The sequence below is a fragment of the Protopterus annectens genome, chromosome 8.part0, assembly GCF_019279795.1.
Source record: "Protopterus annectens isolate FY-2018-M chromosome 8.part0, PAN1.0, whole genome shotgun sequence".
NCBI classification, from domain to species: Eukaryota; Metazoa; Chordata; order Ceratodontiformes; family Protopteridae; genus Protopterus; species Protopterus annectens.
The window spans coordinates 135,195,093-135,214,968 of record NC_056741.1 but is presented as its reverse complement, the minus strand read 5'-3'; the positions used below and the strand labels follow the sequence as shown (position 1 = coordinate 135,214,968).

The 19,876-nt window shown below is 39.3% G+C and overlaps 1 protein-coding gene across 1 annotated transcript in view; it reads left to right on the top strand.

Moving 5' to 3' along the window:
* LOC122808674 (alpha-2-macroglobulin-like) overlaps positions 1–19,876 on the top strand; it is a 1,311,252-nt gene that overhangs the window by 166,272 nt on the left and 1,125,104 nt on the right. The window lies entirely within an intron of this gene.

Here is a 19,876-nt window from a genome sequence, read left to right as displayed (position 1 = left end):
GCTGTGAAAAAAAAATGGTCTGCTACCTTTAAAAAAATTATCTATGACCTTAAAAAATGCTGCACTACCCTACAGACTCACAGGTACAAGGCACAAGAGCAAGTACTTTCTTCAAAATCATCAGGAGGTCTTCCATCATCACACATGTACGGGTTCAGCTAGATGTAAACTGAAGCAACTGAATGGGAAATATGATTTTTAACTTTGCACAAATTAACTGAGCAGATTTATTATATTGGGAGATTTTGAAATGACCATAAAGCATGTTGACTTGAATGAAATTATTAACATGGCAGAAATGTAGAGATTTGAGGGTAGAGGAGTTTCATTGTTGACAGCAGGGGCAGAGGTAGAGATTTGTGTTTTTTCAGGTGTATAGGTAGGGGTGTGTGTGTGTGTTTTGTGTGTGTGTGTGTGTGTGTGTGTGTGTGTGTGTGTGTGTGTGTGTGTGTATCTGTATGTGTGTGTGTGTGTGTGTGTGTGTGTGTGTGTGTGTGTGTGTGTGTGTGTGTGTTGTGTGTGTGTGTGTGTGTGTGTGTGTGTATATGTGTGTGTGTGTGTGTGTGTGTGTGTGTGTGTGTGTGTGTGTGTGTGTGTGTGTATATCTGTGTGTAGCTGTGTGTGTATCTGTATGTGTGTGTGTTTGTGTGCACACGCACTTCAGGATAATTACTGCTGCTGCTGCCTCCACCTTCAGTAATGGATTACAGAAAACTACCATGTGATGATTAGCTGATGCCTCCAGCTATCCACCTCCAGTATAAAGAAAATTCAGTTAAGGTAAATTTCAGTGATACAAGACATTGGTGTCATAGTTCATCCATCCTTCATAGGTTCATAGGTAAGTACTAGGCTATCTGCCAGAGGGCATCTATAAGCCTAGCCAGAATGTGTTGGCTTTCACCGCCCCCTTAGATTAGTTCCCTGTGCCTCTGTCCAGCAGAGCCATTAGTTCCCTGTGCCTCTGTTCAGCAGAGCCACTGCAGTGATCCCCGGGGTAAATTTTCTGTTTCCCATCCACTCTTCAAGGTTTCTCTTGAAGAGTGTTAATGAGGGGCTCTGCCTAATGTAGATTGGAATCCTGTTCCAAAGCATGGGGGAGTCTCTGGGATTGGAATCTAGCCCTCCAGCACGTTCTATTTATCGTTGTGGTGAGGTTTAGATCCCTACAGTATGTGGCTCTCTGGGATTTTTCTTTCTTTTTTTTTTTTTTAGATGGAGCATGTCCATCAGTTCTGGGTTGGACATGGCCTTGTATGTCAGGCAGAGATCACCTCTGAGTAAGTGGTATGCAACTGAGTACAGTTTGCAGTCTTCTCCGAACTTGGTCAGCCATAGTCCTCCTCCTGTGCTTGGCCGTACCTCTGAGAAGTATATATCAAACAGGAAGGGTCCCAAGACTGAGCCCTGGGGGACACCACTTGTAACCGGTTCAGAGTCGGACCTAGAGCCTTCAACTCTCACCATGTGAGTTCTATCCGTGAACCAGCTGGCAACCCATCTTGTGACATAGGGGTTTATGTTCAGGCTGGTGAGCTTGTCTATAATACCAGAAGGGGGAATGGTGTTGAAAGCCTTTGCAAGGTCTAGGTAGGTTGTGTGGACCTCCTTTCCCTCATCTAAAGCCTTGGTAACTGTCTCAAAGAAGTCCACCAGGTTTAGGAGGCATGATCTGCCCTTAACAAAGCCAAACTGGGTAGGGTCCAATGTTTGGAGGTTCCCAATGTCTCTGTTAATGAGTTCCATGATGATGTGCTCCATAGCCTTGCAGACCAGGCTAGTCAGGCTTATAGGCGATAGTTCCCGGGGTCTGTTGGGGCTTCACCTTTGTGGAGCGGGATAACTGTTGCTGTGCGCCAGTCTATGGGTACATAGCCTGTAGAGAGGCTGAGTTTGAACAGTGTGTTTAGGTGAGGGGTTAGTTAATTTTGGAGCTTGTGTAAGACACAGCCTGGGACACCGTCCGGTCCCATTGAAGCTGTGTTTTTGGCTTTGGATAGGGCTGTTTTAACCTGTGTGTCAGTGATTGCTGGGGCTCTACATTCTTCTGGTATGGTTATAGGCCTTTTAGGGGGTGAGAGGGTGATAAAGTTTGCACTAAACTTGTCTGCCAGAATGTTGGCAATATCAGTCAGTTCAGTGTATTTTGTGCCATTCTGCACTAAACTATACAAACAAAAAGCTGCAAAACAGATGAACCAGAATGGCTTCACTGGTGAAAAAAGGATCCACTAGGTGTATAATATGTAACAAAGCAATTTATTAACAACACACAGAGGAAAAACATTTATACCATCATTAATTAAGTTTCAAAACAAATAGTAAAAAAAATAAATAAATAAATAAAACGTGTGTATGTGTATGCCATTTGTGCATTAAAATGAACAAATGATATACACACACACTTTTTTTTTTTTTACTATTTGTGTTGGTTTGACTCATGACTCATGGTAAAACTGCATATTTTATTGCACATTTCATTGTGTTATACCTTTAATTATCACACCCTACACCAAAGGATTCAATTAGTGAAAACAGAAAATGATTGGTGCTTTTGTTTTGAAACTTAATTAATGATGGTATAAAAGTTTTTTCAGTTGTTGGGCATGATCTGTTCTTGAAAAAGTCTCCAACACAGGAGACAAAAGTGCTTGGATTTGACTCATTTGGATTAATATTATTCATTTATTTATTTATTTAATTTTTTCTCTGTGTGTTGTTAATAAAATTGCTTTGTTACATATTATATGCCTAGTGGATCGTTTTTTCACCACTGAAGCCATTCTGGTTCATCCATTCTGCACTAACTCAGAGCAGATCTGAGAGTTTCCACTTAGGTTCTTGACATAGCTAAAGAACGCTTTGTGGTTATCTTTGGAGTCCTTGGCAATTTTTCTTTTGAAGCTAGCCTTGGATGATTTTATGAGGGATCGTAGTTTCCTGCTGATACTGATCAGGGATGTCTTTCCTTCTTGGGATTTTACTCTTTTCTGTACTAGTTTTCTCCTTCTATTGTACAGCTTGTTTATGGCAGAGGTCCACCAGACTGGTTTGCTTTTCTTGGAGGAGTGAGTCTTGATTTTGCTTGGGATAGCACGATCCATGCATTCTTGCAGGTGCTCATAGAGTGCCTCTGTAAGGGATTCAGCAGCTTGGACAGCATTGTCCTTTAGCATGGGGGATGTGAACCTTTCCACCTCGGTCTTAAGTAATGAGAAGTTTGCTTTTGAAAAGTTTTTCACAATGGTTTCCTTGATTGGGGGTGGGGGCGGAATGTGGATATCCAGAGTGATTAGTCTATGGTCTGATCTAACCAGCGAGGGAGTGTGGAACTCCAGTCACCCATGTTGGTGATGACCAGGTCCAATATGTTGTCACCTCTGATGGGGGTGTTGACCAGTTGATCCAGGGCATTCAAGTTTATACATTCTAGGAAGCTTTGGGCAAGGGAGTTAGTACTTGAGTAGTTCTCCCAGTTAATGTTTGGGTAATTGAAAACACCCAATATATGGGTGTTTGGTAGGACCTTCATATTTTCCAGTGTCTCCAGAAATGCAGAATGGGAGTCCTGGGTCATGGAGTTGATCTGTAGCAAGCTACAATTTGAATTGCAGTTTTGCCCATTGTTAGTTGCACATGGATGATCTCTGAGGCATCGTGCTGTGCCACTAACCTGGAGGTGTTGGCAGAAAAAAGACAGAAAATCCACCCAAGAATGGCCAATCAACGAAATCCACAAGTGTTCCAATAAAAATGTAGTCCTTTAATACGAATAAAACTTCGACTTGAAAATAAAATGAAAAATAAAAAAGCTCAAAACTGTCCCTTGAAGATATCCAATAAGCACTTTCGACTGTTGTCTTCCTCAGATCGATGAATATGGATAAACCCCACCCTTTGGTGTTTCGGTTCGGGTTCTGTGGCTGAAAAGTATGGTATGAGTTATAGCCTAGTAGTGCTGGGGTGCTCTCTGGAGCCTTAAACCAGGTTTCTGTTACTGCACAGATATGGATGTTCTCCATACTGAGGAGTGCCTCGAGTGCATGCATTTTGAGGTTTAGACTTCTGGTGTTGAGTAGCATTACCTTAAGTTTTGGTTACTTGTGCTATTTACGGTGGTGGGTTTGTCTTTTGAGCCTTGCCTAAAAAAGGCACTATGGGGGCGGCAAAAGCCTTGCCCAGTATTTGAAAGCCTAAGTGTGACAGGTGCAAGCCATCTCTTGCGAAGCAACGTGGCTTGTCGAGCATGTCATCCCAGGCAGACAGATACTGGATCCCCTTTGAATGACACTAGAAACTTAGCCAATTGTTGAAATTGATCATTTTTTCTTTATACTGTGCCATCATTCTTGGTGAGGGCAGGATGCTATTCAGGGTCAGGGTCATACCAGCCTGGGCTACATGATCAGAGAGCTCTTCCATGTCTCTTTTCATGTAGTCCAGGGAGTTACATCTCAGGTCATTCACACCAACATGGACAATGACAGAGTCGTATTTGTACTTGTTCTGGAGCAACCTGTGTGCTTGCGTTATGTGGCAGATCCTGGTGCCTTACAGGCAGCTAACTGTAACCTTCTCCTTGTCCAGCCTAGTTAATGGGACATCAGTGTGCCTGACTATAGAGTCGCCTATTACTAGTGTGTTGGGTATATTATTTTGCCTTAAGGGTTGTGATTGCGTGGCACACTGATTATGCAAAGTATGTTTCATGGTTTGTGATGGGGTGCAGAGGTTGCTTGGATGTCTGCTTTGGAGGACTCTGTTGCTTTTGCAGATTTTTATTTAGAGCCTCCAAGTATGTTTTCGTGTATTTATGTGTGTCATATGCCGGTGTTGGTTTAGTAGGTCTATGTGAGACTGGTGGTGTGTTGCAAGTATTTCCCTTCTCCTCTTGACTGTCAATTCCAGTCTTGGGTTGAGAGAACTTTGCCTCCAGTTTGGCTGTATAATTGCATCTCTCGCATATATTGGTGTTTGGTGGTAGGAGAAGAGGGTTGTATGTGTACATGAGGCAGTTGTAACATTGCCTCAAAATGCCCAGATTCACCAGTTGGACTGGAGAGTACACCTGAAACTGCCCTTTGGACATCCCTGAATACGTAAAGTGAGCTGTTTTACTGATTGGCTGGTAGGGACGAATAGAGAGCCTTGTCCTTATGGACAGTATGGGGGGGGGGTCTAGTGCTAGGGTTAATTAGCTATTCCTTCCTTCCATCCATCCATCCATTCATCCATCCATCCATCCATCCATCTATCCATCCACAACCCCTTTTCTCATTTTTGCACAATGGATCTGGGTGTCAGCAGTAAAAATCATCTAGAGCCAGAATTCACACCACCAGGTTCCTAGCCCTGCCATGACTGCTCTTCCATACCACACACTCACATCCACAGTCACAACTATGGCCAGTTTAGAGTGAACAATCTACCTTCAACTTGTTCTTGGAATGTGGGGCAAAACTTGAGACATCCAGAGAAAACCCATGTGAATACAGGGAGGAAGTGTAGACTCTGCAGAGAGAACTCCCCAGCTGGGAATTGAACTGGAGGAACTCTTGCTGTCAGGCAACAGTGCTAACCACTGCACCAGTGTGTCATAGTTATTCCTTAGAAAATACATCCAGGAGCACTGTCTGGATAAACGATTTACTCAAAGTCACACAGGTATATAGAGTGGGTATATAGAGTAAGAGGCTGAGATCCCTCATAAAATCCCCAAAGCTAGTTATGAAAAAAAATTGCTGCTAATTCTAAAGATAACCACAAAGCATTCTATAGCTATGTCAAGAGTCTCAATGGAAACACTCAGATATGCTCTGAGTTACAGCACAATGGCACTAAATATACAGAAACAACTATTGCCAACATCCTGGCAGATAGGTTCAGTGCTAACTTTACCCCCCTCTCACCCCCTAAAGGGCCCATCTCTATACTGGAAGAATGCAACGTTCCTGAAATCATGGCTGCACCAGGTAAAAACCTCACTCTCCAAAGCCAAGAACACAGCATCCGTGGGACCTGACAACATCCCAGGTTGCCTTCTACACAAACTACAGAATGAACTGGCCATGTTCAGTCATAACCTCACCTCAGGCTTTGTGCCCACTGAATGGTGCACTGAGACAGTTATCCCACTCCACAAAGGGGGAGCCATAACAGACTCCAGGAACTACCGCCCCATTAGCCTGACAAGCCTGGTCTGCAAGGCCATGGAACGTATCATCATGGAACTCGTAAACAAAGACATTGGAGATCTCCATACTCCGGACCCCACACAGTTTGGGTTTGTAAAAGGCAGATCATGTCTCCTAAACCTGAAAGACTTCTTTGAAGCAGTCACCAAAGCCATAGATGAGGGTAAGGTGGTTCACACAGCCTATCTAGATCTCGCCAAGGCATTCAACACCATCCCAGATGAGTTGCCAACTGGTTTATTGACAGAACCCACACTGTGAAAGTATCAGACTCCAAATCAGACTTCAGACAAGTGGAGTACCACAGGGTTCAGTCCTGGGTCCTCTCCTGTTTGGTATCTACTTCTCTGAAGTACAGGCTAACACAGAAGGTCTTGGGCTAACTAAGTTCGCAGATGACTGCAAACTAGGAGCCATAATCAAAACTCCTAATGATGTGGACATCCTACAAAAGGCCCTCACTGAGACAGATGCCTGGTGTCAAAGCCATGACCTCAAGCTCAATGCCAAAAAGTGCATTGTCATCCCCTTTGGTAAAAACTCTGTACCCATAAACTACCACATAGGCGGTAGTCTACTTAACACTGAAAGTGTGATAAGAGACCTTGGGACACAGGTGGACAGTAGTCTCTCCTTTGATAATCACATCACTACAGTGGTCAGGAAATCCTTCTACATGGCACACCTCATCGCAAAAGGTTTCTCATCCAGAAAAAAAGAGGTCATTGTTCCCCTCTACTCATCACTCATTAGACCCATTATAGAGTACAACACCCCTTTTGGTATATACCTCACAAGACATCTACAACAACTGGAAAGGCCACAGAAATACCTCACAAAGAGGATTACTGACCTCAAACAAATGCCCTAAGCATACCGTCTCAAAAAACTCCAGCTTTACTCCATCACATATCGCCTACTCAGAGGCGATCTCTGCCTAACATACAAAGCTATGTCAAACCCAGAGCTGCTGGACATGCTCAACTTAAAGAAATCCCAATCCCTTCAAGCTACATGCTCTAGGGACCTAAACCTTGTCACCACAATAAACAGAATATGCTGGATGGATAGATTCCTGTCTCAGACACTTCCCATACTCTGGAATAGACAACCTATGTCAAACAGAGCTATCTTGATGATTGGATGGAAAATAGGAAATTCACCCCAGGGATCACATCTGTGGTTCTGCTTGACAGGGGCACTGGAAAATAATTTTTTTGGGTGGCGAAAGCCAGGGTACGTTTTTGGCGAGGCTTATATAGGCCCTAGGGCCAATAGCATACTACCAACCTAGGATCCTATGAAAGAATCAAACTTTAAACCCTTGACTATGCAAAGTAGCTCATTAACAGCTAAGAGCTTTAATCTACTGCACTGCCAGATCTTCTTTAACTTCTTCATTTTCTGATACTTTATTGACTGGCTGTTACCCTTAGTAATTTAAGTCATTAGAGTTTCATAGTTATTGTAACGAAAATACATTTCAAATTAATGGAGTTGTCTGGTACTTAAGGCCCTAAGCTATTAACAAAAAGTAGTCAAAAGTACAGGGTTTGAATCCTTCCATTTCTATTTGCCTACTATCTGCATTTGATTAAGTCTCCTAGACAGTGCTCCTGGGTCATCCGTGAAAAAAGACACTTTGTACAGTGAGTGTACGTGGTTAGCATATGTACAGTGAGTACACCTGGTTAGCATATGTACAGTGAGTATACCTAGTTAGCATATAGATTACAGAAAATTTATCTAAAATGTGTGCCTTTGGCCCTTATTACTTTTGGCTTTGTCTGGAATTTTTGAGCAAGGGCCTTGATAGGTACTTTTGTCTATTCTTTGTAAAATGTGTGACTATCTGACAAACTGTTGTGGATTGCAGTCATTAAATAATGACAGGCATGAATTTCAGACTTTGTATCCTTTAGAAGATGCATGCTAATGTAAATCTTTTTTTTTATTCTAGCAAATTTCTAAGTAAATAAGAGAAACATTTAAAATATGCTCCTGATTTTTGGGCTTTTGTCTGTGATTTGAGCTAAGATGTTGAGAGGACAGAGGGGGTTTACAATGGGTTCCGCTGTCTGGTTTTGACAGCAGTAAACTATTTCTATGCTGTTATTTATGTGTCCTCACTCACTTCTTCTCAAATAGATACCTGAGGTGTACAGTCATGCAAGTGGGTGTAATCAATGGTGGGTGTGTGTGTGTAAATATTTGGTTCCGGTAGCCCACAGTAGTTATGGTGTAAAGGAAGGAGCAGACTGCAGTAAACAAGAGCATCACCAAACATGCCGGGTTCTTTGGGTTTGATCTTTAGTTTCCTTATTTTATTGACTGTTGACAGTGTATTTATTATTTAGCTATGAAAAACTGAACAGCTTGAACTCTATGAGTTTAATTGACTGCTGATAGTGTGTTTAATATTTGGCCGTGAATTAACTGGACAACATGATATCTCTAAGTTTAATGTTAATATTTTAACTGTGAATACATTTTTAATTACCATTGTCTTTTTGCAGGCATACTACTGTGAAATGCACTCTGCTGGCTACAACAGTCTGTCTGGATGAGTAAGGCTATGAACCACTTTTGTGGTGTAGTGTCTGATTCCCTCAGTTTCTAAATTTCAAAGACAATATGGCAAAAATAAATGGAGCACTGTACTATTGTGCCTTGGCATAAATCTTCAATGGTTCAAAAAACTAAAACATTCAATTAAATTTAATTATAGACTATCAACCAATCAAATCTCTCATCCAATAAATAGTATTTGAATATTATTTAAATACATAAATAAGTACATAAATGCTTAAATACCTATCTTTCTTAATATTTAATAAATAATTAGTACAAAAATCTATAATTTACAGCAAATACTTCATTATTTCCCTCACTGTTCGTTACTCTACTGTGTGACTCTGACCAAGTCACTTCACCAGGCAGTGCTCCTAGGCCACCCCTGAAAAGGGACACATGTCTAGTAGGCTGTCTCAAGTCGTTAGCAAACGCATTAAACACTTGTCAATTGAATTCCCGCACTCTTCGCATAAATGCTAATTAGTGCTTCACTATATGCTTTTTAACTAATGGTCATAATATGTCTTGTAGTTTAATGGAATGCCACCTGCATTTTCAATAAATATGAGTTTTAAGAGAATAATTTTTTTACTGTTGCTCATTCTGTCTGTTTTCAGTGTGATACTGTTTTGTTTTGTTTTGCAAGTAGCTGTCAGTGCTTTTGCTGTAAAATTTGAAATAACAGTTTTAAATTAAATCCAAATCTCTTAAGGTCACTGAAAAATAAATAAACAATATGCAAACTGACAGATTTGAACAGTATTTTATGGTCACTGAAGAGAGATGGACAATTAATGGAATACTGGTATGGATATGGGAAGAGTCAGTCCATTACCCTGCCTGGGGCACCATCTGACTATGGTAAAGGATACCCTTTTCTTTTCTGTAGTAAGAGGTGACTATATGTTTAGTAAAAGTTAATTTCTTCTTCAAGGGGATGGACAATACCCTTCCCTTTCCAATGACACTTGAGGTTTTCATCTTTAGCTCTCCTACCACACATGCAGAACATGTCCAAACCCTGGGCAACAGAATCACATATGGCCGAAATTCCATGTGAAATGTTAGATGGGCTATTTATTTTCCAAATTAATGGTACTAAACTCAAGTTTACATACCTCTGAATTTTACTGAATATTTAATGAAACAATGTGGAATTCTGTCTCTTCTGAGATCAGAATATGGCCCATAATACAGGTTAAGGAGGTACTCAGTTCATATGGAAAATTAGTGCAAGTTCAATTTTGCACTTTTAAATTTTAAAATGAAATAAAACAGGTGCATTGAAATTGTGTTTTGATGAATTATTTTTCTCTCACAATGAAGTCTGTCCCTTCACTCATATTTATACAGTTCATTATATACCTATGACTCATTAAAAGAACAGTAAGACACTAATAGTCTCATTCACACCACAGAAAAACATTTAAGGTCTTTGTCATTTCTGCAATATCTTATCCACCTGCCAATTCTGTCATAAATTCCCACATTCTGACATATGTTAAGGGGACATAAACATTCACTGAGGGAGACTGCTGTGCTCAGGGTTTGTCTCTTTCCCAGGTGTAGCTGTCTCTTGTAGTTGATTATAATGATTATATTAAGTCCAGGAGCTGAAACTCTCACAAGAAAAAATAAGTAAATATAAAATAATTAGTAGTGTGGTGATCACTTTGCTTTAAATTAACTTACTTTCTGGGTTACTGGATTTCTTTTAAGTGATATAGAAGGATTTACTATGAATAATCATGTCTCACTTTCCCTGAGAAGCAAGACATGCAACTAAAACGTCTAATGTGCATGTAATCATAGTGCAAATGACTAAAAAATAATTGTTTTTCACCCCCAATCTCTGTATATACCAACTCTCAAGTTGCAGACACTCAGAGAAAAGGAAAAATGATGGGGGAAACATAAAATTTACCTTTTCTCTCATTTTGTGAGCCCTGTACATCACCTATGCAAAGCAAACACTGCAACAACATTAAAATACAATTTTACTTTTATAAAAGGCAGCAGTGTGCAATCATTGGTAGTGTTGTTATAAACCTGTTATATACATAAACGGATCTGGCTGAGATTACCGAAAAGTCAGTAGACTGACATTCAAATCACCGAGCCCTAAACACTGACATTTCAAATACCCGACACCTCACATACCTGACACACAGAACACTGACGCTACAAAATCCTGACTAACCTCTCTATAAAGTAAAAAAGAGCAACACACACAAACACCATACAAAGATGAAACAAAACAATTCCAAATAAAACTACGTACTTCCTCTCATTCACACCCTGCCCACCAACCAATAAATCTAAACCCTTAGCAGTTACCACTAAATATTCATGATGGTCTCCATAGCACCGACATGAATATTCATAACAAACATGAAAAAAATAAATAAAACTTTCAATACAAACCTTTACTTTTAATGTTTTGCAGCTATACCCACCTGCACCCCTATGGGGAGTAAAGACACCACCTTTGAGATCATACTACAATGTGCACAAGAGCGGATCTCCTGTTCTGCTCAGGTTGGACTGTCGGGCATTTGGACATCGGTATTTTGAATTTTTTGCTGATGTGAAACTTCATGCTTTTCAGCTGAATGATTTGAACGTCAGTCTAGTGAGATTTCAGTGATCTCAAGTAGACCCACAAAAACACACACACGTGCACACACGCGCACACACATGTACACACACACACACGCACTCTCGCAGACGGTATATGTAAGACAAACTAGGATATGTACACACTCTGCAGATAAAAAGCAAATATTAGATGAGGTGTTTATCCTGTCGTCTTAGGGTCTATATCACCATTTCGAATGGTGATAAGTTTGAATGCTTGTTATTCGAACCAAACAGTCCAAAAACCCTAAACATCAAACCCACAGAACAGCGATTTTTTTCCCAGGGAAAAAAAAGAAAATCGCTGCTCCGTGAAAAAATTTTTTAAAAAGTTACAACTTTAAAATGATCTGAAGTGGGGGGCTTTGCAGACCACACCCCTCAACGTGGGGGGCTGTGCCCCCCACACCCCTCTACTTAACTATACCAACTAAGACTGCACTACAGTGGAGGAAATGGCAAAGCCTGGAAGATGGCCCACCGATTTTTTTCCCTGGGAAAAAAATTGGTGTTCCGTAACTTCGAAGTTTACAGCTTTATGACTATTTGGTTCTAACAAAAAGCGTTTGAACATATCACCATTCGAAATGGTGATACAGAACCATGGTCTTATACCAAAATTGTCTGAAATAAAACAGGATCACTGACCATGTTAAATGTTTGTGTGTGTCTCTCTGTGTTAGTGGGTATGTTTGCATGTTTGTGTCTACATGTATATGTATTTGTGTATGTCTGTGTGTATGTTTGCGGGTACATGTGTATGTGTTTATGTACATCTGTATGGGGGGTGACTGTGCGTGTATATGTTTGTGTGTGTGTGTGTGTGTGTGTGTGTGTGTGTGTGTGTGTGTGTGTGTGTGTGTGTGCATGTGTGTGCGTGTGTGTGTGTGTGTGTGTGTGTGTGTGTGTGTGTATGTGTGTACATTTACTGGGCACTTTTGACCAGTAGATTGTCAGTGAGACAGCATGCAGTATTTAAAAAAATCACAAGCACACATATGTGCACACTAGTCAGGAGAGATATGTGCATCAGAGTGATGAAAGTGGCTTGCGATGAATACATTTATGATGAGTGAGAAAGACCATGACACCCCGTTAAAGGGCTTCATACTGATCTAATTAGAACAGGTGGGTGAGAATGCAAAATGGTGAGAAAAGACTTAGTTAGGTGAATACAATGTGTAGTATTAATGAAATATGTTATCACAGAATTACAGATTTTGGCTACTTTAAGAATATAGATAAACTCCTGAGAAAATAAATGGCTGGAAATAAGTGAAGATATTCTGTGCTGTGAACTTGAGAGATGTGAATCTGGGGTAAGGAATGCTGCGTCTTGTAACTGGGTGAGGAGACTAACGTGCTAAGGGAGAGGACAATGATGAGAAAGGAATGCTGCATCTTGTAACTGGGTGAGGAGACTAACATGCTAAGGGAGAGGACAATGAGGAGAAGATGACAGCTAGGTCAGCATAATGGATTGTGGGTGTTTTGTTTTAAACAATCTATGAGGATTGCTTACCTTTTGGTTTTAGGAACACACTTTGATTTTAATATGGTGCTCGGGTGTACTGAAGGCTCTGAATTCCATTTAAGCAAAATGTTTTGTGTGTCAAAGATTATTAAAGATGAAAGCTGATGCAAAATAGAGGAATCTGTCTGGTGGTTAAGGTGAGAAGGCACATCTGTTTCAGGAAAGCCCAAAGGTTAGCAAACATCTGGAAAGAACATCTATCCATTTTCCAAGCACAGAAGGTACTAATCTTCTCACTGAGAGGATTTGCTGTATTATTCTAGTGATCAGACGTATAAACAACCTAGAGAGTAATGTCAAGGATTAGAATGAATGCACCTCCCTTACTGTTGTGTTAATTAGAATGTATACACCTCCCTTACTGCTGTGTTGTCTGGGGCACTTTTACAGAACTCCTGACTTCAGAACTGTCTGGAGGGATGGTGAAGCTAAGGGAATTTTAATGATTTAATTCTTGTTTGTAGTGTTCCTGAACTGCATTGATCCTTACTGGCATTAAAACATCCGACCTTGGAGGAAGGCTCCCAAGCTTTCCTTAATTCTTGGAAAGCCAAATCACTTTCGAATTAATTTTTTTCAATAGTGAACAAGTTAGCAATAAAGTATAATCTGGTAGGAGGACATCCACCCTTGTAACAACAGCACTAAGGACAGCAGGCATTAGATCCACACAGTAAGTGAAACTTTCCTGGGCTGCTAAGAGCCCTGTCATTGTCCTTTCTCATAGTGAACTTCTTTGTTTAGCCTCTCTAGGTCTTTAGTTATCACACTTCAGCTTTGTTGGTTGATTGGATTAAATTACCTGACAGCTGCTGTTTTTGACAAAAGCTTTGTAATTTTACATGAATAATATTGCCAATTATTTTCTCTCTCTATGTATATCTATGTATCTATATCTATATCTATATATATATATATATATATATATATATATATATATATATATATATATATTTATATATATGGGCCCCCTTCATATGATCAAACTTTCAAAAGTTTGACTTTCATATGGCCAAGACCATATGATCAAACTTTTGAAAGATCAAACGTTCTTAATGGAGATCTCCATACAGCACAGAACGGAAAGATTTATTTTCCACACTGTAGTGTGATCTCTGAGTTGGAACATATAAATATCAGGGGGTGGGGGGATGCAGCCCCCCACATGGGATGTGCAGGGGGCTTGCCCCCCTGCTAAAACTGTTCAGGTAATTTTTTGCTTTTTTTTTTTTTTACTTTTTTATTAGATGATGTTCGAACTTTCAAAAGTTTCATCATATGGTCTTGGCCGTATGAAAGTCGAACTTTTGAAAGTTCGATCATCTGAAGTAGACCCATATATATATATATATATATATATATATATATATATATATACATATATATATATATATATATATATATATATATATATATATATATATATATATATATATATATATATATATATATAGGGATTTAGGACAGTTGATCAACAGACCAACTGTCCGAATCCAACCCTACCGAACACTGTTTACCGAAACTAGATAAGTACAAAAACGAGGTCCTTGTCAGCAGAAACGACTCAACAAGATATCCTTAACGCAGTTTATTTGTAAAAGAAAACAAAGCGTTTTCACCACAGCCTTCTGTGGCTTCTTCAGAGGAAATAAAATCTAAAAAGATGCAATCCATACATATCAGGAAATTCAGGAAGTGACATCTTCCAATTTCCTGAAAGCCAGCAATCTTTTAATTTTTTATTTTAAATGTATATACGCAAATTCATGCATCACTATGCATATCCTCTATAACCATAAAGAAATATAAAATTTTATACAAAGACATATATATAAAAAAAACATATGTAAAAACATATATTAAAAATACATTTGTATAAAAACAACCAGCTACCTTCAATAAGAAGATATGAACCAGCGATTGCAAGTTGCTACGTTTATCTATTATTAACACAATTAATATGTATGTGGGAATATTTAGTAATCGAGGGTACCCTGACCAAATGTTATTAGACTTGATTGAAGAAGTCACTATCAAGAGAACAAATGGTTTCTATAAACCTTTATTACTCCAACAAGACCTCACACATTCTGATTCCACTATTAATGTAGTATCAGTGGAGACTAACTTGAACAATGGGGAGATAGTCACATTTACAACCTTAAGTGAAGAAAGTGACTTTTCTTTGAGTTTCATCACCACCTTTAGTAGAAACTCTAAGGGAATTCTGGCTATAATACGCAAGAACTGGCACTTCATTTCCTCAAATTCTCTTTTGGCTGATAAATTAGGTAGTAAACCTAGGTTTATTTTCAAGAGATCACAAAACCTTAAGGAATTGGTACAAAGGGATGTATTTCAAAACACATTCCACAAAAGGAGAGGTATGTTTAAGTGTGGTTTTTGCAAATTTTGTAACAAGGTCAGAATAGGTGAAACATTCATGGTCAGGGATAAAAAGTACCACATCCGTTTCACTCTAAATTGTGAGAGCAAATCTATTATATATATAGCCATGTGTGACTGTTGCCAAGCGTTCTACATCGGAAAAACGGACCGTAGGGTCCGAGACCGAATGTATGAACATATGTATGCCATCAAGAATGTCAAGAGTGATAATGCATTGGCAAAACACATAGGCTTAAATCCAGGTCATAGTTTTCAGTTTATGGCCATTGACCAAGTACCATTGAAGATTAGGGGTTGCCCTTTTTCGTTAATCTTGGAGAATCGGGAACTTGAATGGCAGTTACGCCTGGATGCGTTTAGGCATCCTGGCCTGAACAGCAACTGTAACATTGCCCCTGTATTGAAACTAAGAAGTTACCTTAGATAGATTATTGGGGTAACACAGGTTCACGTTCATTGGAAGCCATTATGTTTGCAATATGGTCATAAAAATAGTGTAGCGAATGACTTTACTTACATGTATAGAGTTATGTGGAGTATCACAGACATGACACCCATTACCATTGGTAAAAAATGGGTACTGTTGTACTATTGAGGTTTAAATAAATTCGAGTTACAACGTTTTTAGGCTCAGATAATATCTTCCCACATACATATTAATTGTGTTAATAATAGATAAACGTAGCAACTTGCAATCGCTGGTTCATATCTTCTTATTGAAGGTAGCTGGTTGTTTTTATACAAATGTATTTTTAATATATGTTTTTACATATGTTTTTTTATATATATGTCTTTGTATAAAATTTTATATTTCTTTATGGTTATAGAGGATATGCATAGTGATGCATGAATTTGCGTATATACATTTAAAATAAAAAATTAAAAGATTGCTGGCTTTCAGGAAATTGGAAGATGTCACTTCCTGAATTTCCTGATATGTATGGATTGCATCTTTTTAGATTTTATTTCCTCTGAAGAAGCCACAGAAGGCTGTGGTGAAAACGCTTTGTTTTCTTTTACAAATAAACTGCGTTAAGGATATCTTGTTGAGTCGTTTCTGCTGACAAGGACCTCGTTTTTGTACTTATCTGGTTGTTTTCTGCATTTTTTCTGGTTCACTGTTTACCGAAACTGCTTTCACCGAAAAAGCAGTTTCTGTAAACGGAAGGTAAAACACACACACACGCACACACACACACACACACACACACACACACACACACACACACACACACACACCATCTTTACGTAGGGGGGCTTTGCCCCCCTGCATTCTACACCCCCCTACCTTTAATTCTCACTCCGAGATCGCACTACAGTGGGGAAAAGGGAATATTCCCTTATCCCCACTGTAGTCTGATCTCACCCACTACCACTTCCCCCCAATTACCTGTACTTTTACGAAAGTTTCGTGAAAGCACTTTTTTCAATAAAAAGTGCTTTTGCGAAACTGTGACAGCCCGTTTCATTTTCGGTGAAACAGGCTTTTGATAGATTGTCCTTGACCTATATATACATATATACATATTTATATCTATATCTATATATTATAAATAGATATTTTTTTTTTACTATTCTTTTTTGTGGTGATTTTGTCAACTTTTTGCAAAGTTTTTTTTCCAAGGATTTTTCTTCTAGGCCTAGGCCCACCTTTTTAGAATTATCCTGGTATTTAATATATATTATTAGACTGAATGTACAACAGCTGACATGATATTATGAACTAGCATGTTATTGAAAGTGCACAATATCGAAAGTACTTTCCTTTCATGTTTTTTATATCAAATCTCCTCCATAACTCTAGCCCTGAATTTGTCTGATTAGTGGTAGTGTTATGGAAACATGTTTTTTTAAGTTAAGGTATAAGTTTAGGAGCAGGGTTATGGTTTGCCAAGAGCGGCCTTAGGTCAATTAGTATCCTAGGCAAAAAAGCTCCAGAGCGCCCTTCTACCGCACCAACTGGTGCCCCCATCCTGGTCTACCTACACCAAACAAATACTGGAAAATGCCTCTGCTTGAGTAGCACCCTAAACAGCTGCCTAGTTGGCCCTTGCTTAAGGCCGGCTATGTGGTTAGCATGCATTAGTAAGGTGATGCAGGGCCGCTCCTGTACCACCTTACTAATACATGCTAACCTTAAGCCTAACCCTGCCCCTGCCTCTATACCTAACCCTACATCTTAGCTTAAAAAAAATTCCGTAACAGTACCACAAAACAAGGTAGTCTCAGGCACCCACAAATGCACCACCACATATATACATCACTAAAACTATCCCCTTACCTAACCCTTATCCTAACCCTAAAACACACACAGTCATACAGTACACTAAATCTATCTTTTCCCCTAACATTTACTTTAACCCTAACTCACAGTCATTTGCTTGCACACATACACCACTATTATACAACCCACTTACCTGTGATGACAGAGCACACATCTGATAAAATGTCTGTTTACTAAACCAGATGTTTGAAGAAACTAGCCTGTACTTCTGTCTGTGGAACACAGGAATGTGTGACCTAACACAATGCACCCAGAAATAATGCATTTACTGATGCCCAGTACCTCAGGCTTTTCTCACTCCTTTAGGACATTTGTACTCCTTTTTTCACTGGGTGTTTCAGCTTTCATCCCATTTCTAAAACAAACCTTTACTTTTTAAGAAGTATTTTTCAGGAATAAAATTCCATTCCATGATAGATGTGAAGATTGTGTGATTTTAGTTGAAGAATGTTAAGTGTTCACTGTGGAGGTAGAGAAGAAGCTTGGAATATTGTAACATATTGTAACATATTGTAACATATAAGTGGAGTTTGTTATACAGATTGGATGCCGCATGTAATAAAATAGACTGGGTCTGCTTCTGCTGCTGCTGTATGTATTCGTCTAGGAAACGTCTTCTCAGCAGGTCTTGGGGACCAACCAGATAAAGAAAGAGGTACAAATAACTCATTTTAAATGAGAAAGCCTATTTTTTATTATATGTACTTGTGAATGCACATTTATGGAAACTAGTGACCATGATTTTGCATTTGTAACAGGCAATGGAGATTTTCACTTAAGCCTTCAGAACAGCTACTGACAGCCTTTCGTAGTTTATATCAAGGAAGGAGTGAAGGAAGAAAGGGGGAGGGGTGGTTCTAGGAGTCATGGACTTTGAACACAACAGTAGTGAAGCTTCTGTGTTATATTCATAGTCTGACAAACTGAAACAATTTAAAACTTGGGCCTGATACTTGGCAGAGGTCCCATAAATGCAAGTCTGGACTCCTACAGAGATGTTGTAAATGTTAACAGCATACATTGCCATCGATTGTAAGATTTGTGTCCCAGCATGCACAGATGTCTTCTAACTATTGCCTTTGATTGTAATATTTGTGTCCCAGCATGGACAGATGTTCTCTAACTCTCCAGTGAATGTGATTAAAAAGTATAGTGAAATTTGTTAAATCGTGGCAGTTAGAATTATTGAGATGGTATTTGCTCCAATTTCTTAAGTTTCCAAGTTTCATTTTCTGTACTGTTTCTTTCCTTGTTATCAACTATGATAAGTTGGAAGTGGCTGTCCTGAAGGCTTAAATGAAAATCTCCATTACCTATTCTCTATCCTATTCCTTCAAATATAGATAGTCCTTTATATTGTTGTCTTCCCAAACCAAAGACAGCAGTGATTTCCTTAGTGGACCCTGATACATGGCTGTGGTCCCATCAGTGCCAGAGGTGGTGTCTGATAAAGCATACATTGTCTGTGATTGCAATGTCAGTGTCGGCATCTTTATCAAGTCTTACCACTGCCTATGCTCTTGGCATCAGTGTTACAGATGTCATCTCTGTTGGCACTAGTAATTTATTTGTCACCAGTGCTCAGTCTTGGAACTTGTATTCATGTCAATGTCAGCCTCATTGTACAAGGCTCTAGAATACTAAGTACCAATTGTTCTGGCTTTGAATCAAGCCTTACTTTATTTTCCCCCAACAACCCATCATACTTCAACACTAGCATCTAATGTGACACTGGGTGAATCTTTGAGTGAACCTCCAGCCCTGTTACCTGTTGTATAGTAGAAGAGAAAAAATCCATGGACTTTTATGACCTCCCCAACAATGAGTTTATCTCCTAAATGTGTATCTTCATTCATCAGTAGAGTTGCAAGTACTGATCACTGCAATGATGGAGATCCAGATTCCACTGGATCTCCAATAAAAGGATGTACATTTGTGGAAATTATGCACCTGACGGGAGATGACCCATTGGTGTATCCTCCCTGCAGAGAATGGCAGTTCTACTATTATTCCCTTCATTGGTGGACATTCTCAAAGTGACCACCAGTGGATCTTGAAAAAGACTTTATAGGATGGCTCTATTGTGTGAAGAGACTGTGTATTACAGTCTTCTAAAAAGTGGAATTTATGGTTAGAGATGACAAAACCAACCATTATAGTTCCTGTAGATGCCCTTAAAATGCTCCAGGTCTGTAAAACCCTGAAGTTCATTCACCAAAAAAGACTCCAGAGTGATGGTTCATT